The sequence below is a fragment of the Ambystoma mexicanum genome, chromosome 8 (assembly GCF_040938575.1).
Source record: "Ambystoma mexicanum isolate Mex_15411 chromosome 8, UKY_AmexF1_1, whole genome shotgun sequence".
NCBI lineage: Eukaryota > Metazoa > Chordata > Amphibia > Caudata > Ambystomatidae > Ambystoma > Ambystoma mexicanum.
Genome location: NC_090929.1, coordinates 682,915,469 through 682,941,199, shown reverse-complemented (window position 1 = coordinate 682,941,199; position 25,731 = coordinate 682,915,469).

The window sequence follows — 25,731 nt, the reverse complement described above, 5'->3', positions numbered from 1 at the left end:
CACAGGAAACGCTCTACCCATTCCGTTAGACCGTTTGAAAGATGGGTATTTAATCTGACTCAATGCTTCTGATCTTAAGGATCTAGTTGTTATGTATTGGGTAATTCTTTCTTTAAGGTAAGCTGGAGCCAACCCAAACAACCGTCTGTGTGCCAGTGTCATGCTTTTGAAAAGAACCCTGTCTTCAACGGTGAGCCAATGGAGGTCTGTTCTATCCTTGGTGATATGTTCGCTCCTTGTTCTCATCTTTATTATTCTCACTGCATTATGTTGACTATTCTCGCATCCTTTACTGGCACCCAACATCAGTGCATTCCCATAGTCCAGCCGTGACAAGATTATTGCTCTAGCTATGGTGGCACTATTCTCCTCGTTTAAGTAGTGTCGGATGGACTTGAGGAGGCGAAGGTAATACTGGGCGTTTTTGTGCAGGTACATGACCTGTGCCTCAGCACCCATGGAGGCTTCTATGTCTAATGACAGTATCTTTAATGATGAAGGACTTAAACTCAGGACTGAGTTTGGCTCAGTTTACAGAAACTACAGATTCTCAAAAACAGTAAAACAGTAAAATGTTGATATGAGTTTGATTGCAAAAATTGTATGTTGCCTTGTTTTGTGGCAATATGGAAAAGACAATTACTGTAAAAGCTGCATTCTTGAGCAAAACCAGCTCTAGGCTTGGGAGCCAAATGGCATTCCTTCCCCCAGCTACATCAACAGAGCATCAGGAAGAAGGATGTCTTGCTCTCCCATGAAAAAAGTGTGAGCACTGGTTTTGAAATTCAACCATACATTTTAGCATCCTGATTGTTGCCTTTACCACATAAACATACCTGGGAAATAAGAAAAAAGGCTCCCCACTTACAACTCCCATCTGTCTCTGAACTTCAGTCAGTAATCCTTAAATAAACAAGAAATAGGCACTCTGAGGTGGTCCTTCTTCCATGTAATCTGATCTCTTGATCAGCCAGTCATTTCAAGAATGAAACACTTCACACTCTCAAAGACATGGAGTTTGACTAATGGGAAAGACAGTTCACTGAAGGGGAATGGACCTGTGTCAATAGACTCATTTAAAAAAATGTGCGCCATGACAACCAGTTTCTCAGAAGTGAAAAATGGCACAGCTCTCAGATGCAAAGGAAGTTAGCATCACATGATACCAGGTGTTCTGTTTCCAGGCAGGGGAACTGGATATGCTATATAATATTTGTTGAATAAGAAAAAAAACAGCCTGTTGCAGATTACATATGGAATCACATTTGTGCTTGTAACTTTTGAAAGGAAGATCCTCGAGACTTTTTTTTTTTAATGTTCAGGGTGAAAATGTCAGCTATTTTCTTGAAAGTATTATGTATTTAAGGTGAATTAGAATATCATTGTGCCGAAAAGGTACGTGCCAGTGATTCAAAGATAGCAAAATATAAAAATCTGTAGCACACACATCCAATGCTGTGTTGAGATGGAAATTGCATTATTTGATTTGCCTGTGTGAGAGCTATCTGATGAACAGGTTAGTAACATAATCAGATGCGAGGAACATGATATTTCAGATATGTGCAATTGTTTAAAGTAGAAATCTCCAAGATGACATCATGTCAAATAGAATGTTTAGAAGTGACTCCCATTAGCGTGCCCTCTTCAATAATATGCACAATGACTATGAAGGAGATGGCTTAGTGTGATATCACTTCTGGAACACTGTCCAATCACATATAATGAGGTTAGATTAGATAAATTATACCCATCTCTAAAGGGAGTGGTGTCTAATTTATAAAATGACAAACCCATAGATTTGGACACTTGCTTACTGACTGACTGTGATGGACTGACTGACAGGCTGAAGGAAGAAGAGCAACGAGAATTGACAACACCAGAAAGGAGAAGGGAATGTAATAGATTGCTTTCCGTTTAGACTAATTTTTGTATCACTAACAGTACAATGTAATAGAAGCCTACCTGGAATGTATACCCTAGGCCTTCTTCAGTGAAAGAGACAGCAGGCAGACCCTACCTTGCTAAATCGGTGGCCACCTGTTCCTAGAGGGGGAGAACTGAACCAGTCCGTCAGAAGGTGCTGTAAAGGGTCAGGATTGAAACTCGGACACATGTGAATCATGGTTTTGGCCATAAACCTTTATTAAACACAAATGGGTGTGGAAAATGCCTCTCTGTCCTGTCACGGTTTTATTACAGGCACACACAAGCCTGGGATCTCCTTTCCCTGCAATGAATGTGGCACACAATAAAAGCGCTTTTATTTTTTTACACTTTAGGTCCGTTTTTTAGAAGGCCTCCAACCGCTCTTGCACACACCATCCCAAAACACCCTGTGTCACAATGGACTAGGAACCAGGCCGTTTTGTATCAGTAAGATATTTTTAAATGTATTATTCAATGTAAAATGAGAATCAACAAATTACAACAGCCGCCAATGTTGAGGCAACACAAAGATGCAATAATCTCTATAAAATGACCAGGTTAAGATATACTGTCACAATTACTTCCTTTTTTAATGACAGAACAGAAGAAGAACAATTTACCACACAATGATAGCACATATAGTTAAACACTCCCCCTGCAACAATCAACCCCCCCAAACATCAATTGGACTTGATTCCTTTGAATGGAAGGCAGTGACAGGGAGTATGAATACAGGGGGGAAATCAATTATGGTGTGGTGCCCAAAGAAACAAGATGGGGAGGGGAGTCAGCTAATCAGGGGAAAATCTGTTTTTGGAGCACCAATGGAAGAATGAGGTTTTAAATTATTTCTCACAACTGCTATGGGAAAGAAATAGAAAACAGGGAACTTGCTTGCTTATACATAGAAAGACAGGCAGCGTTTTTTGGGAATACTAGTCAGCACACAAGGAGAAAATCAGTTTTTAGGATATGCAACACATGTACAATGGAAAGAGAATCCAAATGTAAAATCGTTTTGACCACACAATAGGGAAAGAGGAACAGAAGGGGAACATCGTTTTTTGGGATGTTAAGCTCAATTTCAATGGAAAAGAAAATGCAAATGGAATTTGTTTTTACTGAGACTGAAAATGACAGGTAGGCTCTGGGAAAGGGGTTAGCTCACAAAGGGAACATCGGTTTTGGGTTAGCATAACAGATGCAAAGATAAATTACAGTGGCAAATGGAAATTCGTTTAGCAGGGCACAATTTAAACACAGGGATACATTAATTTCTCGGATCACAATGGGATGAATTACTTTGGGCAACACTTTATAACTATACCAATTCACAAGGCACTGAGATGAGATGGTGGGTTTCGAATTCCTACCATATAAATCCTGTGAAATAAATGAGAAGATTAATTGATTTACTTCCAAAAATACACTAAGGATTTACACAGACAAATGAGTTTTTTTTTTCAATGGAGATATTCTAACATACACAGGCAAACAAGAGATTATTCAATGGGGAGATGACTGAAATACACGGGCAAACAAAGGATTCCTCAACAGGGAGATGAATAAAATGAACTGGCAATTGGGGGGTTTCAATTGAGAATTTTCAATGGGGGACATATTGATTGTGATGCTACAAGAATAAAGGGCTTATGCAATTTAGGGCTGGGGATATTGCTTCTTACAGGAGAGGGCTGAACTGGACATCAGGGAGTGTCAGAGCACCACTGCTGGGACAGCCAATGGGGTCAGCCAAGGCTTTCCTCTTTCCTCCAAGGGGTCCCAAGGCAGCTACTAAGTCTCCCAGCTACTCTGCACGATCTAGGCCTCAGTGCTTGGATGTTGCTCCAGATTTTTGGCATGTAGAACACCTTCAGGGTTAGTGGCAAGAGTCCTGGTTTGAGGCAGAGTTACCTAGTTATAGGGCAAGTGATATCACTAATGTGTCAGAGTGCTAGCAGAAGGGATTGGTGGAGTGTCACTAGTCCACTCCCATCTGTGTGCTGATAGGTTCAGAAAATGTAGGAGTGTTTTGGACTGGCTAGGGGAGGAAACCACTCCAACATATTCCTCCGACAGGGGGCTTGGTCTGGTTCAGGAACATGGAAATCTCACTGCATGGCAGGTTCCCTTAATCTCCATATTTTGACACATTTGACAGCATTTTTCAACAATATATTTTACGGTGAATCACATAAACTTCGTCAGGTGTCTGTGCGATATACTGGTGCAAAGATACCATTCTTGTGCATTTACTCCATAATTATATTAGTGAAAAATGTGTCCCTTGGTGGGCGGCATATGAATCATGTGTTACACGTTTTATCAAATGTTTATGGTTCTCACATTCATACGGAGGCCACATTAAGTTTTTTATCCATAACCTTTGATATGTTGGGCCCACAAAAATGTTTTGGGGTGACCAGAAGCGGCTCGCTGACAGCCTTTGAGAAATCCTACCATGACTAGTGTTGGGTAAATATTCTTGATTTTATGTGACAAAAACATTTCTCCCATTTTAAACAATGGGAAATCAACTAACTCCTCAAACCTGGCCCCCACCCTTGCCATGCGCCTGTTCCTGGCTGTGACATCAAGAGGGGCCCATTGTTGAGATTAGCTGGCACATTCCAAGAGCTAATTGCCTGCTAAGGTAAGGTTTATTGCGGCCTAAGTGGCCTGGGGTCATAAAACTGGAGAGCAGAACTACCTTTATCTTGCCCATACCGTGAATCTGATCTCAGAGCCTTCTATTCTTTGTATATTTAAGAGAAAACCCTCCTGTTTTAAGCGAGTCAGGCCTGAATACCAATGACAACCTGGTCTTTGGAATCGAGATTCACATTTGAAGACAGAAGCAGGGGGAAACAAAACCAAGATGAGGCCTGCCCCTACTTAGCCAGCATTGCCTTTTAACTCCATTTCACTTTAAAATGAACTTTTGGAAATGCACACAATTTTAACATGTAAAACCCTTGCAAAGTAGTTCCCTACACACAGTGGTATTCTTATTACTTGATCATTCACACTCTTTTAATTCACTTTGTGATATGTCCATCTCAGGATTTTCTCATATATTGTCCAATTTGGGTTACCCTGTGTACTCTCCTGCTGGGGTTTTCTCGTATGCAGAAACACTTTTTTTTATCAATCACAAAGACTTCAAACTTTGCAGAGCCTGATATACTGTTCTGTCAGGGCTTTATCTTTAAATACAAACACGTGTTCTCTTATGCAGAACAGATGATTTGAATTGCCTGGTATACTCCCCTACCAGGGCTCATACATGTGTTGCGAATAGTTCATTTCTATTCATTTTCTGTCCCATTGCCAAAATGTTTTGGTGTCCCCTTCAAACTCAGGCAGCCTTTCATATGTGCATTGATCACAATTAACTTCTATTAGCTTTCGGGCCTGTTTCCCTGTCTCTCTTAGGCGGTCTCTCATACGTATTTTTCTCACACTTCACTTCTGTTCGCTTTCAGGCTCATTGCCGAAATGCTCAAGTGTCCACTTCTCTCTCAGGCAGACTCATCAGTTGTCTGTATCGGTAATGGCTCCTCCCGCGGGGAACTTTCATCGACTTATTGGTGTCCCGCTACCTTTATTCGGGTTCACCTTCTCTGCTACGTGATTCCTATTCTTCCCACAGCTCTCGTCTAAGTAGATCTATACTCTACTGGGCGTTCACAGCATGGAGGCCGCTCTTCGGTACAACTGCATGTCAGGATGCCTTCCTTCCTTCTCCGTTGTTCCTACGGCTTACCGAGCGTTGCAGTCTGCCTCCCTTGGTTTCTCCAGTGGCCTGTTGGTTTCACAGACCTCACCCTCTGATAGTCCCTTGGTCCGTACCGAGAGGATTCCACCTTTCCAGCCAGCCTCTCTCAGTCAGCTGGCTCTCTGGTTTAAATGTCCCACCAGTGATCGTGCCCTCCCAACAACTAGAGTGCAGCTTTTCTTTTGGCACTTCATCGATCTTCATAACTTCAGCTTTCTAGCAACAGCACTTTTATCCTTAGCAGAAGGGAAGTCAATTTGTGACGATTTATAAACAGAGTCTGTGAATATGTTCCCAGTCGTTTTACATGAAAGTTTTGATGACTTAAATGCAGGACCATTTTCAGTAATGTGGGCGGGGAAATGAGGAGAACTATGACAGTATGCCATTGCGGCATGGGAAATAAAAGGGGTATCCTCAGAGGAAAAAGGTGGATACCATGTCTCATCAGATGATTTCATAACATACTCCTATGGGTTACCTCCCACCACGTGATCCTCCCTCACATAGCCACCTCCAGGTTCAGGATCAGGTAGTGGCTCCGGTCCCTGGCCACATGGGAAGAGGCTGCCACTGGGAAAGGAGTGATGACACCATCAAATTCATCACATACCCTTTGCCTAATGCTGACGGATCGCTCAAGCCCTATTGGGAAATAGGAAAGGAAAACCACATTTCCCTGTTCTCTTCCCTTTCGGTATTCTACTATGAAGCAAAAGTGTTGCATATCTAAGAACCAGCACACAACCCTTACATTGGTGTCCTTACATAGGCTTATCCATGTTAATGGAGAGTGACCAGTAATTCATCTAAATTTCCTGCCAGTAGAACTGCCCACTTTATGCCTAGCGCCTCCAGCTCAATGGTGGCATAATTCTTCTCCCGGGGGTATAATTTCCTACTGATACATAGGATTGGATGGTCTATGCCATTGTGGTCTTGTGCAAGGACAGCCTCTAACCCCACATGGGAAGCATTCGTCTGTAAGATAAACTCTTTGTTAAAATCTGCTACTGTTAGCCCTGGTTCATTACAAAAGATGCTCTTGAGTTTCTCAAAGCAATGCTGAGCTTCATCCCTCCACTTTATCTTTTATTCCTAAGTTTACTAGTAAGACAGGATGTGAGGGATGAGTAACTGGGGATGAATCACGTATATTACCCTACAATAACTACAAAAGCACTCAGATCTTTCTTATTCTTGGGCACTCCAGTGTCATGAACAGCATTTACTTTCTCACTCTGGAGTTGGACCAGTCCATTACCCACAAAAAACCCAAGGTATTTGACAGCTGACTGGGCCATGTCACAATTCTTTGGGTTGTCTGTGAGTCAAGCTTTTCTCAGGGTTTTAGTAACAAGGTATAGATGGTGTATGTGTTCTTCCCAAGTCTTGCTGTGAATGATAATGTCATCAATATAAGCCTCAGAGAAAGAGCATTAAGGGCGAATCATTTAATCCACTAATCTCTGGAAGGTGGCTGGCTGGGACTCCATGTAGTCTAAAAGGTAATCCTTTGAACTGAAATAGTCCAATAGAGCTGGAGGAGGCTGTTTTTTCCTTGTCCTCTGGATTAACAGGTACTTGCCAGTATCCATTCATCAGATCAATCGTGGAGAGGAAAACGGCAGTGCCCAATCGATCTATCAAGCCATTTATCCTAGGCATAGGATAACTGTCAAATTGGGATAGTATGTTCACCTTTCTGAAATCAAAACAGAATTTCCGTGACTGATTGGGCTTGGCCACAAGCACTATTGGGGAGGAGGAAGGGCTCTGAGATGGCTCGATAATGGCAGACTTTAGCACATTTTCCATCTATTCTATGACTATTCCCTTTCTGGCTCCTGAGATCCCATAATATTTTTAATGGTCCACCTTCCCTGGAGGTGTAGGTATATGATGGAAAACCTTTTTTTTATTTTTTTAAATGTAGCAGGCGCTTCTCTCCAGAAAGAACATGGCATGATAACCTGTTCTGAACATGGCATGAAAACCTGTTATGAGATGAGAGTTTGCAGCACACGCGTTTTGCTCACTGTACCTTTCACAGATGGGAAAAATCCATTTGCATATCAGTCTTTGTCCCGCCCACATTGGCAGTCCAGTTCCGAAATGCTACGGCAATTCCTCTCTGAACAAGAGTACCAACAGCAACCCCATACACGTGTTTCAGCCTTGTTGGGCCTCATCAGTGAGGTGAAGCTGTGCCTCTCTGAGCACAGTTAGCAAGGTGTCCACGTCTAGTTGCCCCCAGGTAACTCAGGGTGACCAATCCCAAGTTTCTTGCAAATATTTTTTTTTTAAAAAGGTAGCAGGCGCTCCTCTCCAGAAAGAACATGGCATGATAACCTGGTCTGAACATGGCATGATAACCTGTTCTGAGATGAGAGTTTACAGCACACGCTCCTTGCTCACTGTACCTTTCACAGATGGGAAATATTCATTTGCATATCAGTTTTTGTCCCGCCCACATGGGCAGTCCAGTAACGAAATGCTATGGCAATTCCTCTCTGAACAAGAGTACCAACAGCAACCCCATACACGTGCTTCAGCCTTGGTGGGCCTCATCAGTGAGGTGAAGCTGTGCCTCTCTCAGCACAGTGAGCAGGGAGTCCACGTCTGGTTGCCCCCATGTAACTCAGGGTGACCAACCCCAAGTTTCTTGCAAATATTTATTTTTTAAAAAGTTAGCAGGCACTCCTCTCCAGAAAGAACATGGCATGATAACCTGTTCTGAACATGGCATGATAACCTGTTCTGAGATGAGAGTTTGCAGCACACGCTTTTTGCTCACTGTACCTTTCACAGATGAGAAATATCCATTTGCATATCAGTCTTTGTCCCGCCCACATGGGCAGTCCAGCACCGAACTGCTATGGCAATTCCTCTCTGAACAAGAGTACCAACAGCAACCCCATACACGTGTTTCAGCCTTGTTGGGCCTCATCAGTGAGGTTAAGCTGTGCCTCACTGAGCACAGTTAGCAGGGAGTCCATGTCTGGTTGCCCCCAGGTAACTCAGGGTGACCAACCCCAAGTTCCTTGCAAATATTTATTTTTTAAAAAAGTTAGCAGGGCTCCTCTCCAGAAAGAACATGGCATGATAACCTGTTCTGAGATGAGAGTTTGCAGCACACTCTTTTTGCTCACTGTACCTTTCACAGATGGGAAATATCCATTTGCATATCAGTCTTTGTCCCGCCCACATGGGCAGTCCAGCACCGAAATGCTATGGCAATTCATCTCTAAACAAGAGTACCAACAGCAACCCCATACACGTGTTTCAGCCTTGTTGGGCCTCATCAGTGAGGTGAAGCTGTGCCTCTCTGAGCACAGTTAGCAGGGAGTCCACGTCTGGTTGCCGCCAGGTAACTCAGGATGACCAACCCCAAGTTTCTTGCAAATATTTTTTTAAAAAAAAGGTAGCAGGCGCTCCTCTCCAGAAAGAACATGGCATGATAACCTGTTCTGAACATGGCATGATAACCTGTTCTGAGATGAGAGTTTGCAGCACACGCTTTTTGCTCACTGTACCTTTCACAGATGGGAAATACCCATTTTCATATTAGTCTTTGTCCCGCCCACATGGGCAGTCCAGCACCGAACTGCTATGGCAATTCCTCTCTGAACAAGAGTACCAACAGCAACCCCATACACGTGTTTCAGCCTTGTTGGGCCTCATCAGTGAGGTTAAGCTGTGCCTCTCTGAGCACAGTTAGCAGGGAGTCCATGTCTGGTTGCCCCCAGGTAACTCAGGGTGACCAACCCCAAGTTCCTTGCAAATATTTATTTTTTAAAAAAGTTAGCAGGGCTCCTCTCCAGAAAGAACATGGCATGATAACCTGTTCTGAGATGAGAGTTTGCAGCACACTCTTTTTGCTCACTGTACCTTTCACAGATGGGAAATATCCATTTGCATATCAGTCTTTGTCCCGCCCACATGGGCAGTCCAGCACCGAAATGCTATGGCATTTCCTCTCTAAACAAGAGTACCAACAGCAACCCCATACACGTGTTTCAGCCTTGTTGGGCCTCATCAGTGAGGTGAAGCTGTGCCTCTCTGAGCACAGTTAGCAGGGAGTCCACGTCTGGTTGCCGCCAGGTAACTCAGGATGACCAACCCCAAGTTTCTTGCAAATATTTTTTTAAAAAAAAGGTAGCAGGCGCTCCTCTCCAGAAAGAACATGGCATGATAACCTGTTCTGAACATGGCATGATAACCTGTTCTGAGATGAGAGTTTGCAGCACACGCTTTTTGCTCACTGTACCTTTCACAGATGGGAAATACCCATTTTCATATCAGTCTTTGTACCATCCACATGGGCAGTCCAGCACCGAAATGCTATGGCAATTCCTCTCTGAACAAGAGTACCAACAGCAACCGCATACACGTGTTTCAGCCTTGTTGGGTCTCATCAGTGAGGTGAAGCTGTGCCTCTCTGAGCACAGTTAGCAGGGAGTCCACGTCTGGTTGCCCTCAGGTAACTCAGGGTGACCAACCCCAGGTTTCTTGCAAATATTTTTTTTTTAAAAAAGGTAGCAGGCGCTCCTCTCCAGAAAGAACATGGCATGATAACCTGTTCTGAACATGGCATGATAACCTGTTCTGAGATGAGAGTTTGCAGCACACGCTTTTTGCTCACTGTACCTTTCACAGATGAGAAATATCCATTTGCATATCAGTCTTTGTCCCGCCCACATGGGCAGTCCAGCACCGAACTGCTATGGCAATTCCTCTCTGAACAAGAGTACCAACAGCAACCCCATACACGTGTTTCAGCCTTGTTGGGCCTCATCAGTGAGGTTAAGCTGTGCCTCACTGAGCACAGTTAGCAGGGAGTCCACGTCTGGTTGCCCTCAGGTAACTCAGGGTGACCAACCCCAGGTTTCTTGCAAATATTTTTTTTTTAAAAAAGTTAGCAGGCACTCCTCTCCAGAAAGAACATGGCATGATAACCTGTTCTGAACATGGCATGATAACCTGTTCTGAGATGAGAGTTTGCAGCACACGCTTTTTGCTCACTGTACCTTTCACAGATGAGAAATATCCATTTGCATATCAGTCTTTGTCCCGCCCACATGGGCAGTCCAGCACCGAACTGCTATGGCAATTCCTCTCTGAACAAGAGTACCAACAGCAACCCCATACACGTGTTTCAGCCTTGTTGGGCCTCATCAGTGAGGTTAAGCTGTGCCTCACTGAGCACAGTTAGCAGGGAGTCCATGTCTGGTTGCCCCCAGGTAACTCAGGGTGACCAACCCCAAGTTCCTTGCAAATATTTATTTTTTAAAAAAGTTAGCAGGGCTCCTCTCCAGAAAGAACATGGCATGATAACCTGTTCTGAGATGAGAGTTTGCAGCACACTCTTTTTGCTCACTGTACCTTTCACAGATGGGAAATATCCATTTGCATATCAGTCTTTGTCCCGCCCACATGGGCAGTCCAGCACCGAAATGCTATGGCAATTCATCTCTAAACAAGAGTACCAACAGCAACCCCATACACGTGTTTCAGCCTTGTTGGGCCTCATCAGTGAGGTGAAGCTGTGCCTCTCTGAGCACAGTTAGCAGGGAGTCCACGTCTGGTTGCCGCCAGGTAACTCAGGATGACCAACCCCAAGTTTCTTGCAAATATTTTTTTAAAAAAAAGGTAGCAGGCGCTCCTCTCCAGAAAGAACATGGCATGATAACCTGTTCTGAACATGGCATGATAACCTGTTCTGAGATGAGAGTTTGCAGCACACGCTTTTTGCTCACTGTACCTTTCACAGATGGGAAATACCCATTTTCATATTAGTCTTTGTCCCGCCCACATGGGCAGTCCAGCACCGAACTGCTATGGCAATTCCTCTCTGAACAAGAGTACCAACAGCAACCCCATACACGTGTTTCAGCCTTGTTGGGCCTCATCAGTGAGGTTAAGCTGTGCCTCTCTGAGCACAGTTAGCAGGGAGTCCATGTCTGGTTGCCCCCAGGTAACTCAGGGTGACCAACCCCAAGTTCCTTGCAAATATTTATTTTTTAAAAAAGTTAGCAGGGCTCCTCTCCAGAAAGAACATGGCATGATAACCTGTTCTGAGATGAGAGTTTGCAGCACACTCTTTTTGCTCACTGTACCTTTCACAGATGGGAAATATCCATTTGCATATCAGTCTTTGTCCCGCCCACATGGGCAGTCCAGCACCGAAATGCTATGGCATTTCCTCTCTAAACAAGAGTACCAACAGCAACCCCATACACGTGTTTCAGCCTTGTTGGGCCTCATCAGTGAGGTGAAGCTGTGCCTCTCTGAGCACAGTTAGCAGGGAGTCCACGTCTGGTTGCCGCCAGGTAACTCAGGATGACCAACCCCAAGTTTCTTGCAAATATTTTTTTAAAAAAAAGGTAGCAGGCGCTCCTCTCCAGAAAGAACATGGCATGATAACCTGTTCTGAACATGGCATGATAACCTGTTCTGAGATGAGAGTTTGCAGCACACGCTTTTTGCTCACTGTACCTTTCACAGATGGGAAATACCCATTTTCATATCAGTCTTTGTACCATCCACATGGGCAGTCCAGCACCGAAATGCTATGGCAATTCCTCTCTGAACAAGAGTACCAACAGCAACCGCATACACGTGTTTCAGCCTTGTTGGGTCTCATCAGTGAGGTGAAGCTGTGCCTCTCTGAGCACAGTTAGCAGGGAGTCCACGTCTGGTTGCCCTCAGGTAACTCAGGGTGACCAACCCCAGGTTTCTTGCAAATATTTTTTTTTTAAAAAAGGTAGCAGGCGCTCCTCTACAGAAAGAACATGTCTGTTCTGAGATGAGAGTTTGCAGCACACGCTTTTTGCTCACTGATGGAAAACCCCTTCCCTCTTCCTGGTTCAGACCTAAAGACGTTGGGAAATTGTTCCAGCAACTCCAATAGGAATTCTCTGGTTTATAGTCAAAAAGTCAAATCCAATAATGTCGAAAGTCAAAAAGTCGAAAACAAAAAGTCGAAAACAAAAGTGTCGAATTTTTTTTTTTGGTTGCTTTTTTTTCGAAATGGGGGGTTCCCCCCCCAACTCCCCTTTTTTAATTTTTTTTTTGTTTTACCCCCTTTTTTTACCCCCGGAGCCCAAAAAAAATATATAAATTAAAAATAAAAAATTCGACATTTTTGTTTTCGTCTTTTTGGATTCGACATTTTTGTAATTCGACATTATTTTTTCGACATTATGACTGGACACCGACTTCTCTGTGGTTCTGGGATAAGCAAAAAGGAATCAGTGCATTTCTATATGATTCTTTGATAATAAACTGGTCAAGACTAGTGTGGTGTTCTCAACTGTATCATCTCTCCATTCCTTTCGGAGATTTAAGTGATAGTTATGAGTCTTAATTCATCTATCAGGTTGGCACAATCGATAACTGATTGGTCCTGTTTGTTTTAATATCTCATAATGACCATGCCATTTAGACAATGCCTTACTCTCAGATGTCGGGAGGAGAACGAGAACTGTTTGTCCAATGTAAAAAGACCAAAGCAAAACTTTAATGTCATCAGAGATCTTTTGGCTCCCTTGCACTTCAACTAAGTGGGCTTGAACTATTGTTCTTACAGTAGACATATGTTCCTTCAAACGCTGGGCTGTTTGGGAAAGGGGTGAGATGGCTTCCTGACGCTGCTCCCATGTTTCCCTTAACATGTTGAGGACATCCTGCGGCTCACTACCATATAGTAGTTCAAAGAGAGAAAACCCCATTGAGGATTTTGGTGTTTTACAGATGGCAAAAAGGGCCCATGGTATCATAATGTGCCCGTTTTTGCCGTCTACCTCTACTCATTTTTGTAAGATGTGTTTCAGGGTTTTGTGGAACCTTTCCAATAACTCGTCAGTTTGTGGGTGATGAACTGTAGAGCTGAGAGTTTTTATATAGCTGGATTTTCTTCACCTCTGCCATCAACTAACTCATAAAGGTAGTTACTTGGTCTCTTAGGATCTCCTTTGGGAACCCAAACCATGAGAAAAAATGGAATGAAATATTTTAAAATGTGCTGGGTTATCTTAATCCATACTGGGAATGCTTCCAGATACCTAGTTGCATAATCCACAATCACCAATATATATCGGTTTCCGAACCTGGATGGCTCAAGGGGTCCAAGTATATATAGTCATGCGGAAGAAAGGGGATATCAATAATAGGCAGGGGCTGTAATGGGGCTAGAGGAGGCATTTGAAAACCGGTCATTTGACACAGGGCACAAGTGGGTACAATGCTTTTAACATCAGATAAAATTCAAGGCCAATAGAAATGACTCAATATTTCTGCCTGCGTTTTGGCTGTTCCCAATTGACCCCCAGTTAAATGAGAGTGAACAATTGCTAACTCCATTCTTTTGTGACTTTTGGGAACCATTATCTGAGATCTTCGAGTGCCATCAGGATTAAGATCACCTCTATACAGTAGCCCAGATTTGAGAAAGAAAATGGCCGCCTGTTTGTCTGTCCTCCTCTTCAGATAATACATTAAGGAAAGCCTGAGCTAGTAAAGGATCATTCCTTTGGGCAAACGCCAAGTCTGGAATAATCTCAGTTTCTTACCCAAGGACTTTTGATGGCACTGCCTCAGATAATGTTTGGGAATCCTTATCTGCCTCCCCAAAACTTTTGCTACCCCTCTCAGTTACATCAGCCTTCTTGATTTCCTCGGTTCTGGGAAATAAAGTCCTCTCCAAAATCCCCTAGGTTTTTCTTTCCCTGGCCTTTATTTAGTAGGCCTTTTACCCACGGTTCTGAATTAAAATCTGTAAAATTGATAATCCTTTCATCCGATGGTAAAGCCATAAGGAACAAACATAACAAGATACATTATATTCATGGCTCCATCAATCCAATATATAATACAAAGGTTAAAAATCATCATTGTCCTTGTCTCCACAACAGTGAAATGTTTACTACATATAAATAAAAAACGTTAAAATCCTCAGGTGCTTAGCAAACTGTAAACAAATCATAGGCTGCAACTTCTTAAGGGAGAAGAAAGTAAGAATAATCAGCATAAAATGTAACACAGATCTAAAATGCTGACAAAAGGCATTTTCTCAACCAAGCTCGGTGTATGTACTTAGCAACAAAGTGGACTACTACCAGATCAAGAGATTATGAACAATTTGGTTGGCCTCTTTCAAAGTGCGAACATCGTCCAGTAGAAGCAGCAGTTTAAGATATTTAATCCATAGGTCTTTCATCCTGTCACAGATAAAAAGTGCATAGTATCTGCTCTTGTGGCACCACATAGTAAACAAGTTCTACGAGACAAGTTTTTTCACTTGCCCGTATATGCCTGTACCATAAAATAACCAGTTCTAATCTGAATGTACAGGGCCTGGGCATAATGCAGAGCAATCATGTCCAGGTAAGGTTCTTACCCAGATGTATGTTTGAAGAGCAAGGGGTCCATGCCCCGAGACAAAGCCAAGCATGCTCCTTCCACGCTATTGGCCCTCATGTGTGCTCAAGCCTTTTTCTTCTCATACTTCATGGTTCTGGTAATCAGACTTGGGGTCAACTAGTAACAAGAGAGATCTGCTGCTAAGCATTTCTTAATGTGGGCAAGCCATGGAACTGTCCTCCTATTTTCCATATTCATTACCTGAATGAAAGTTTCCCGAAATGTACCTAATGCAGGGTCCATCCACATAGTAAACCAATAGAAGGCATGTCTCATGGTAAACTCCTCGTCTAATGGACACAAATCGCATTCCATACAGGCAAGTCCAGTCGGGGCACCCTAGGGGAGTAACAAAACACATTTTACAAATGTATTTTGGATTGTATTTGGAATCTTACCCCGAGCCGGTCCCCACATTTCTGCACCATATAAGGCAGCTGACTTAGCTTGCGCTTTGTAAACTTCAAAAACTTAGCGAACTGCTCCACCACCCTGGGTGAAGAAAATGTGTTTCAGGCAGGAGTGTTGCTAGGTCTGGAAAAGACCCGGGGCTACGCTGATGTCGGAGCTGTCGGGACTGGGGGCTAGCTAGTCTTTTGGCTGTAGCTCCTGGGATTCTATCCGGGGCTACAACCAAAAGACCAGGGGCTACAGTCCCCTTAGCCCCCCCCTAGCAACGCCTCGGATCCCCAGTTTTTACCCAAGCCCACAGTTACCTTGTCTACTTGCAGAGTCCACCCGCCATTGGAAGCAAAACAGATACCAAGGCAGTTGTACTAAGGGACCTGCTCTAGCTTTATTCCTCTCACTTCCTCAGACAAGCATTTGCTTGATGAATTGTTAGGGGAAAAACCATGGTCTTTGTCTTTGCGACATTCAATTCAAGGCTGGAGTCTTTTGTAAGCATAACAAAGATGATTTCAAAACAGATGCAGCAGTAGACAGAAGAACGCCATCATCCACGAAGAACAGTGCTGGCCACGGAAAATCAAAATGATTGAGGCAGTTTGTCTATAATGGTGTTGATATAAATAGGGAACAGAAGGGGGTTAGAGGGCACCCCCGGGTGAACACCTGTATCCACAGGAAATGGAAGAGTTGTATCGCTAGTTAGACTCCATCACACTGTTGCTGAATTGCGGAAATATAGCAGTTGAATTGGCGTTAACAGTGCCTCAGGGATGTTCTCGGACACTAATATATCCCAAAGTGACTTTCTCTGGATACTGTCAAACGCAGTTCTAAAATCAATAACACACTGCATACAATTTTGTTCCAGATAAGTGCAGGTGTTTCTGAACAATCAGATGGAGCCAAAATCCCTGATCCATGGTACTCAGGCTGGATTAAAAGCCTGCTTGAATATGGCTATACAATTTATATTATATTATAGAATTAATAAAAACAATGATTTTCGACACAACACTTCAATATAGAAATTACTAAAATGTCCATACATCAATTCTTACATCAATATGTATAAAAACGTATACACTATTATGCATTTAACACATTAATTACAAGTCATTATGACCTGATTAGCAATAGTGTGGGTCCACTAGACACATTTGTCATGCTATGATATGAAAGGATATGGCATTTGTAACGCGCCTATACACAAGTGTTTCATGTGTGTCTTAGTCCAACTTCTATATATGTTCCTGTCCTATATGGCTTGACTCTGCCAGACATTCATCAAGGACAGAAAATGTGTGTATCATGGAATGGCTGGCGATAGATTCCACTTCTCTATCACCCTGGTCTTCCTGAGCATCCCTATAGGGATAAAGTGTAGTATGTTGCTTGTATTGGTGCACAGATGCAAGTATCGAAATGTTACCTGTTGACTGGAACCTACACTACATCAAGGTTCCAGTGGATACAGTTAAGACACACAGGATGGGAGAGAGATGGATAAAGATGTTTCTACCTTGTGCTCCTACCCTCTTCCCATAACTTCCCTGTAACAAATAAAGCTAACTTCCTTTATATATATATATATATATATATATATATATATCTGCCTCTAGTCTGGTCCCCCCATATACATTAAGAACCCTAAATGCTACATAAAGACACACTTTAAATATACTTATACAGTCTTATAACTAGGACTAGCACAAAGAACCCTTACCCCAAGGGTTCACAAGTTTGATATTCAATAATCGACCTGGGTGGTATTGCTGTGTCAATTACTGTTGACCACATTGCAACCTTTTATGTTGCTCTAGCTATCTTTCCTGTTTAGATGAGTCAAACCTGTGAACCTTTGGGGTAAGGGTTCTTTGGGCTGGGTCTAGTTATAAGACTGTATCAGTACATTTAAAGTGTGTCTTTATTCCTATAGGGATATTGTGAGGAATATCATTGCTTTTATTCATTGTATAATAAAATTGAGATTTTGGTTTTATACAAGATTGTCAACATGGGGAGGGCTCTTATTTGTTTAAAAGGTCACCCAAGAGATAGATGAGGATAATATTAATGACACTTACCTTTGGACTGTTGTGAGTCACCTCTTTCTCCTTCTGGTCCTCCCCCCTGAGTTGTGACCCTGGCGCTCCCCTCCCCCATGTGAATCCTGCATTGTGTAGCCCTGTGTTGTGCGTCCCTCCCTCTCTCTTCTCTCGCACCCTTCTCCTCCCAACTTCCTCCTTCGCACCCTCTATGGTTCTTTCTGTTTCTCCCCTCTTCTCTTCCTGCTACTCCATTTTCTATCCTATCCCTCTCACTAAGTCTGGAAGGAAGGAATTCAAGAGGGACATCCTGGTCTCAAACCCAGGCCTACCTATCGCTCGTACCTACATCAGTGCTTCCTTCAGACAACTCTCACCGACATCTTCTTTGTCATTCCTTCATCTAACATATGGACCCTTCAAATGGTCTCGGCTGTCTCTCCTATCTCTTCCTCTCCCATTAATGGTAGCAATCGGAGGGGGACCCTCTTGCCCTCCTTCTGCTCCTCCAAGGTCATCATTAATGTCTCTCTGAATGGCACTGTCTTGGCCCAGGGCCCTGAGCCCAATCTCCTCCTGTTTAATTGGCATCTCCCACGTCTTATTAACTTACTTCCTTCTCCAGTTTTGCCCCTCTGTCACCTCTCGTTGCCACCTCTGTCCCCTCTCAGGCCCCTCTTCCACTTCTACTGGGTGCACCTCCAGACTGTAACCCTCCCTGGACGTCCCTCAAATGTGGCAACCTGCTCCACGTCTCTACTCTCAACTCTCGCTCTGCTGTCAAACACTCCTCTTACATCTGTCATTTCCTCGAAGAACTTGACCTAGATGTCCTTGCTCTTACCGAGACATGGTTCACGGCCACTCTGTCACGAGTTTTGACACTCTCCTCCCTGATGCTACAAGATCCTCTTCGAGCCCAGAACTAAATGACCCAGAGGTGGAACAGCTCTGATCTCTCCTGAGTGGCTCCCTGCTTCTGTCATTCCTACACAGCCCTACTCCTCCTTTCAATACCTGGTCTGCAGGCTCTCCATCTCTACTGGCCTCTCTGTGACTGTGGCCACTATCTAGAGGCCTCCTGGCTGGGTTGTTCTCTTCCTCTCAGAGTGGGTAGACCTCTCCTCCTCTCTCCTTGTTTCTACCTCACAACTTCTCCTCCTCAGTGACCTCAACATCAGCCTGGATGCTTCTAATACCTCCCCTGGGCTTTTCTGCAACCTCTGCGACATGCTTGCTCTCTCCATTCCGCACTCTGGTCCGACACACTTTGGATGTTCTCATTTCCTCAGACATCCACCTCTCTAACCCTCTCACCACCAACCACTTTCTACCTTCTTCTCACCTGAAACTCTCTATCCCTCAGGCAAAGCCCACCCCTGCACGGTCACCTACCTTCGCAGTTATTCGGCCTATGTAGTGTGTGCCAGTGGATGCCTTTGCCTCTACTTTCTCTGCTCCTGCTACTCCTGCCAATGACTCACACTCTAACAAAGCCCACTCTGATCTGCATCTTTCTATCTCCAACACTCTGGACATCCTTGCCCCAGTCATGAGAATCCTGCTGAAGCCTACCTCCAACTGAAACTCTTGGTATGACTCCGACCTCGCCATCCTGAAAAGCAAGTGCAGGGTGGGTGAGAGGAAGTGGAGGGCTTCGAGTGCATCCTCTGACAAACTGGCCTGCCGCATGTTACAAAGGCAATACAGACTCTCTGTCCTGTCCAAGAAGAGAGCCCACATTGAAGCCCACATCTCAGTGGCTTCTAACAACACGGCTGAACTCTTTAAAATCTGCAAGAAACTGGCCAGTCCTGCTGCAGTCTCTACCTCTCCTGTTCTCTCCCAAACCCTTTGTACGACTCTGGCCTATCACTTCACCACTAAAACCCAGGACATCCTGTCCTCTATCTTCTCTTCCTCCTCCTCTCCCTCTTCCTCTCTTGGCCCCCTTTGACCAACTCTCCCTCTCCTCCTCCTTTCTCCTCTTTTTCTCTGACAACACCTGACAAGGTTTCTAGACAAGACCGATCTATGAAAATGTTGTCCAATCAAGGACCATATTGACACCCTTGCTCCAGCCTTGGCCGATTTCTTTAATCACTCTTTCACCACTGGAACTTTCCCCTCTCTCCTCAAGCACTCCCTTGTGCAGCCCCTTCTCAAAAAGCCGTCTGTTTATCCTTCCTGTCCGGCAAGCTATCGCCCAATTTCTATCACCCCTTTCCTGGTCAAACTCCTAGAAAAGCTGCCCATCTCCCAGCTTACTCTCCACACTGATTCTGTTGGTTGTCTCCATGACCATCAATCTGACTTCAGAGCTGCCAGAGGCACAGAAACTGCTCTCCTAAAACCCTGTGAAGATCTGCTCTCTTACCTTGATTTCAGCAATCCTTCTGTCCTCATCCTTTTTGATCTTTCCTCTGCTTTTGACACTATCAACAATGGCATCCTGATCAATCGACTCCATGAGAACCTGGGAATCACGAATCAGGCTCTGGAGTGGTTGTCGTCTTTCCTCTTGGACCGCCACTCCTAGCTCCAACTTGGCAACTCTCCCTCCGCCGCCTCTCTCTCCACCTGTGGCATTCCCCTGGGCTCTATCCTCTCACCCTGGTTCTTCAACCTCTACTTGGTTCCATTGGTCCTTCTGATCTCTACCTTCTCCTCTAACTTTCATTGTTATGCGGATGACACTCATCTCTCCTTCAGGCTCCCCTCAGCCTCCTCTCCTCCCTCGCTCATTCCTGACTGTCTATCCGCAATTCAGGATTGGTGCACCTCCAACGATCTCTGCCTTAATGCCAGTAACACTGTTGGTCCCTCTTCCTTTGCCTTCCTGTGAGGCAAAAAACCTTGGTGTCATCTTCGACTCCACTCTCTCTTTCTCTCCTCACATCTCGCAGGTTGCCAAGACGTCCCACTACCAGCATCACCCCCTCAAAAGGAATCTTTCCTTTCTCACCTTCCACCAGAAGCTCACTGTCTCCAGAGCCCTAGTTCTCTCTAGGCTGGACTACCGCAACAGCCTCTTTCTCAATCTGGCTTCTGGCTACACTCCGCTCTCTGCAACTAATCCAGAAAAGGACTGCAAGACTTATCCTTGGCCTCAAGCCTAAGGACCGTATCCCTCCAGCCCGGACATCTCTCTAGTGTCTACTGGTGGCTGCAAGGATCAAGTGCAAGACCGCTTGCATTCTCCACAAGGCTTTCTGGGGCTAGGGCCCACACTATATCCAACGCTCTCTTCCTAAATACCTTCCTTCTCGAGTCCTTCGCTCAGCTACCTCCAACTCTCTAAGGGTCAGACGCTTCTCCAGGCAGAAAGTGGTGGGTAGATCTTGACCTCCCTGCCCTCTCACACTTGAGGTGTAAAACATGTAGTTCCGGAAGCAGCTCTATACTTTCCTCTTCTCCTCTGCTTTCTCTCTCTCCCTCTGCTACTGACCTACCGGTCTGCCGCACTGACTGGCTGCTTGGCTTCCCTTAGACTTTCACTGGGTAACAGGCTCTCTCTTGATCAGTCACCCCTGCACTGCCTCCGGGCGTTCCAGGCACTTAGGGGCTGTAACTGTAACCTCTTCAGTCCCATGCCTCCTTGCACTTAACCAGAGCCGGTCTGCCCTGTGCTGCACTTACCCAAAGCAGCGCTGCCCTGTGCTGCACTACTCAGAGCATTGCTGCCCTGTTCTGTTTCCCCTTGCCTCTCCCTGGCACCCCCCTCCCACGTCCGTTTGCTCTTCTCGTTCTGGCTCTTGCGCGACCTGAATGGCACAAGGACTAGTAAGATTGTTTGTTTTGTCCTCCCACTGTCTTCCCTCCCTTGTCTTGTCGTGCCTAGAAACAATTGTGTACAGGCGCGTTTTAAATGACTTATCATATCATATCATATCATATTTAGCATCATGAGAAGGGACTCCCCACCCTGGAGCGAAGTGACGACACCTAAAGAATTGTCACAGTTGTCAGAGGAAACTGAAAAAATACCCGCAAGAGAAACCTCCAAATATTGTTATTTGTATGCCCACCAAGACATCGAGATTAAGCCTCTATTACAAAAATTCCATTGCGCATGCCCAGACATTTTCAATTACTACAATACTTCTAATTTGATTTTCTAGTGAAGATCCTTGTGGGAGTTGTGGTACAGAAACTGGCAGAGTGGGTGAAATGCATCAGTAATACTGCTACCGCCACATTACCGCACCGCCCAACTATTAGTTTTGTGGAAAGTTGCAACATTCGCCTCCAGCTATGAACTGGAGGTAAACCTGCCACCTTTCCGCCAAATTTCGGCAGAATTACCACTGGTGGAAGTTACTGCCATGGTAATTCCATCATGATCGCCATGGAGTTCCATGGACTTCAATTAAATGGAGATGAACACCGCCACCTCCACTTGTAATCCAGCAGTAACACCTCCGGACCAAACAGCGGTAACGGTACTACAGTTTTGATGGTATCTCGGGGGATTTACCACCAAGATATTAGCAAACTCATAATGAGCACTAAACTCCTGACACAATTAATAAGCAGTCCTTATTTTATAGGACTGTTTGGTGGCATAGGCCATGGCACCCACCAGAGTGGCTGTCCATCCTGCCGTCCAGTGAAGACACTGCCTATTGCAGCAAAAAAACGACTCAAGGGACATGGGTGGTAAATTAAACTATGGCAACAGATCAATGTTTCATACATAACCATCTGTATGACATGATGATATTACGGGACTATAGGTCTCAGGATGCTTGAAGTGGGAGGCCAATTTAGTCAGAACTTCACATGTTATGCTTGTCCTCATTGCTCTGTGTTAGCGCCTGGCATTTGAACTGGCTATATGGACCCTGGAAGCCGAAACACTGGTATTTGCCAAGGTGGCTGGGAGAACAACAATGTTCGAGGGACTTCATACACTTGGATGCTCCTCAAATACGTTGGTAGAGGTGATTGAGTTGTTGCTTTATATTTAATTGGAGTCCTGACCTCCTGCCTAATGTTTTATGGGACTGCCGCTCGGTTTACCCCTCAGAGTTCTGGTTGGGCCTGATTAGAGTCTGGTCCGTGCTATTCCATAATGGAATAGAATCACTGACTGAGAGTTTGCCATGGTTGCTTGGACGTATAACCTACAAGGGAGGCAAGTGTGCTCCAAGTTATTTCATCTTCCATTTCTTATTCTTTAGCCTAGGAGAGAGCTGTGAGTCTATCTTCCTCATTTTTATCTGAATCCTCTCCACAACCTTTACTGTTAAGCAGATACTGAGGTGTAGCTGGGAGGAAAGTCTAAGTCCTGGCCTGACATTTGGACTGCTGGTGCAAGAGGTGCTCCGGGAGGCACGCAGAACCAAACTTGATTTTGCTAACTCACTCATCTGTCACGAGCACTTAGTGGGGCAAAAGCCCTGACGAGCACAAGCTAAATGCTAATCCTACTCTAAAGATTAAGGTGATCCAGAATACAAAATACAATAAACCCATGCTCTAAAACTAGGTATTGATAACAGAAATTATTTCTTTATGAAGACAGTGTGACTTAAAAAACATTTTCTTTTTTTTGAGTCCCAGGGGTCCCCCTCCCAGAACATGTGGTGGCGGGACCCCCGGAACGCACGTGGTGTGGAGACCACGGGTATACCAGTGTGTGCAGAAGCCTAAACTCAAGAGAGTAGCTACAGAATGAGTGCTTGTGAAGACCTGCTGACCATTTTCGACTAAACCACAGATGGCTGAGACATTACAAAAGAACACACCTAAGTGCATGAGTGCAGATAGTGTATGTGTGCTTTTCAACAAGCACAGAACCCATGAAAACAAAGGGCTGGTGAAATAGCCACTGATCTCCAGCGTCTTCTATTGTGTGTTGCTTTCCTCAATTTCCCATGATTCATCCATAATCTCTTCCTCTTTAGCCGATTTTCCTAAAAAAATCCCCAAACAATCCACACAACAAGACCATTTTCTGTCTTTTCTTCATGTTTAGCACTCCAGCGGTTCTAAGCACGAACATGGAGGTAGCTGAAGAAGGTGGCTTGACCTTTACTATTCTGTCAAGAGGCGACAGCTAACCACATAATCCTTATTGACGCCCTACAGAAAACATTGCGCTTGGGAAGCAGCACGCTCACAAGTTGTGAAGTGCTTTCTGAAAGATCAGACATACCAAATCAGTACATTCCACTTTCTTGCATCACAACTCGAAAAATAATTTGAAGTGCCAAAATGTTAAAATGTGTCTGGATGGCTCTTCATATGAGCTAACTAGTGTGTCATTGATTATAGAATTATTTATAGATCCATTGATTTTTCAATGTACAATGATGTAATTTCAGAATTCATGATAACTATCAATGATTGGCTCAGTTATATGTCATAAATGAGGAATTGCCCTTTAATGCAAATGGGCTATATTGCCCTTCATTTTGTTTTAGTTTTTTGACAATTTTGCTTTCACCCTTTCTATAAAATTATGGATTTTAATTTCACCAAATAACACCTACCCTGCTCCTCTTTTACGCTCCGTTGCCCCTTTTATTTCCACAACATCACGGTGTACGCACCTATTCTCTTTGTCAAATTCCTTTTGTAGAGGAGAGCTGTATACCTCTGCAAGAGACCCCACCCCCCTTCCTCCTATATGTTGGAGACATGAGACTGTGCCAAGTTTAACACCTGTCGTTGTGCCAATAGTGCAGCATGTGTTCAAAAGAAGATACCCATTGAGACAACCCTACCAAATGTATGCTTGAAGTCATGACAACCTAATGGAGGAAGTCCCTGAAGGAATATGAGAAAGAGCAAAGAAAAGAAGTTAGTGATGTCAGCAAAAGTATGTGCAATGTCCCGAGATACTGATCGAAGAGAATGTATAGATCATAAAGAAACTAATGACGAAGTAAAGAACCAGAGTTTCGGACGATCATGCATCCTCCGCCATTAGCTGGAAGATCACAGAGTCTCCTGTGGGGAGCTGCCAAATAGAAATAAACTTGCAAGAAGAACCGAGACGGTGGGAAGGTCACCTTTTGAAGAAATCCCTGCTCGGTTTCCAGGGGCACTCTGCAGATGGAAGGCGAAGTGGTCGGATCGAAGGAGGAGTCGATACCGAAGGCCTCGAGCCGATTAATGAATGGTAAGTGAGAATAAGGGGAATGGCAAATAAAGGGGCGAGATTGTGATAATTTTGAGTAACGGGAAATATTGTAGAGATAAGAGAGTCCTAATTGAAGGGAATTATAAGGAGACATTTCAAACTCCAAAGGGAGTAGAAATACAGAAAAACGCACAGGTCGGGACCGTGTAAGATGATGTCGCAAACCCTGTACAGGGTAAGGTAAAGGCGAGAGTAGAAGTGATCACAGTGTTTCATAATGTGTAATGTGTGACTAGTCTAAATGATTTTTGTTGAATAAAATATCGGGGAGTGCTAGAATTGTGAAGAGTTGAAAAATGAAAGTGACTAAGGATAAAGTGTAGCAAAATGATTGGCGCAATCAAAAGAATAGATAGGTCATTGAAATAAGAGCATTAAGCAGCGATTAATGGTGCTTGCTCATATTTGTTGTTTTTAAATGTTAAAAGTGGTGATTTAAGTTAAATTTAAATGTTTATTTAACGATCCAGTAAGTTTTGACAGTCCATTGAGACTTGTCATTATGGGGGATACTCATCTCATGCACCGATGCAAGACACTGCCAAAACATATGCCCAAGCTCAAACAGTATAGTGCACAATGGCTAAAGGGCACATCAGATAAAATGTTCATGCAGTGTCCACAAGGGGGATCATTGTCAAAAGTGGTATTGCAACACATGACCACATACACGCCACATACACAGGGAAGAAATTAGAGAAAAGATGAGCAATTTTAGAACTTTGGAAGATATACCAAGAGGAAAAGGAAGATCCGCCACCTGAGGAGTGGATGCTTAATCAGCATAAGGGGAAGGCAATGATCCCTCAGCTCCGCTTACCTTGCCTGAAGCAAAGAGTTTTGCTACGGAAGAGATAGGAGTGTATCCTTTAAAGTAATAAAAAGCAGCAACAGAGTATAGTAATCCGATATATGAACCCCCCCCTCTTACAGTAGTGGACGATAGTTCGGAAGAGAATAAAAAAAGGAAGATATTTAGAAGTTCATACAAGACAAGG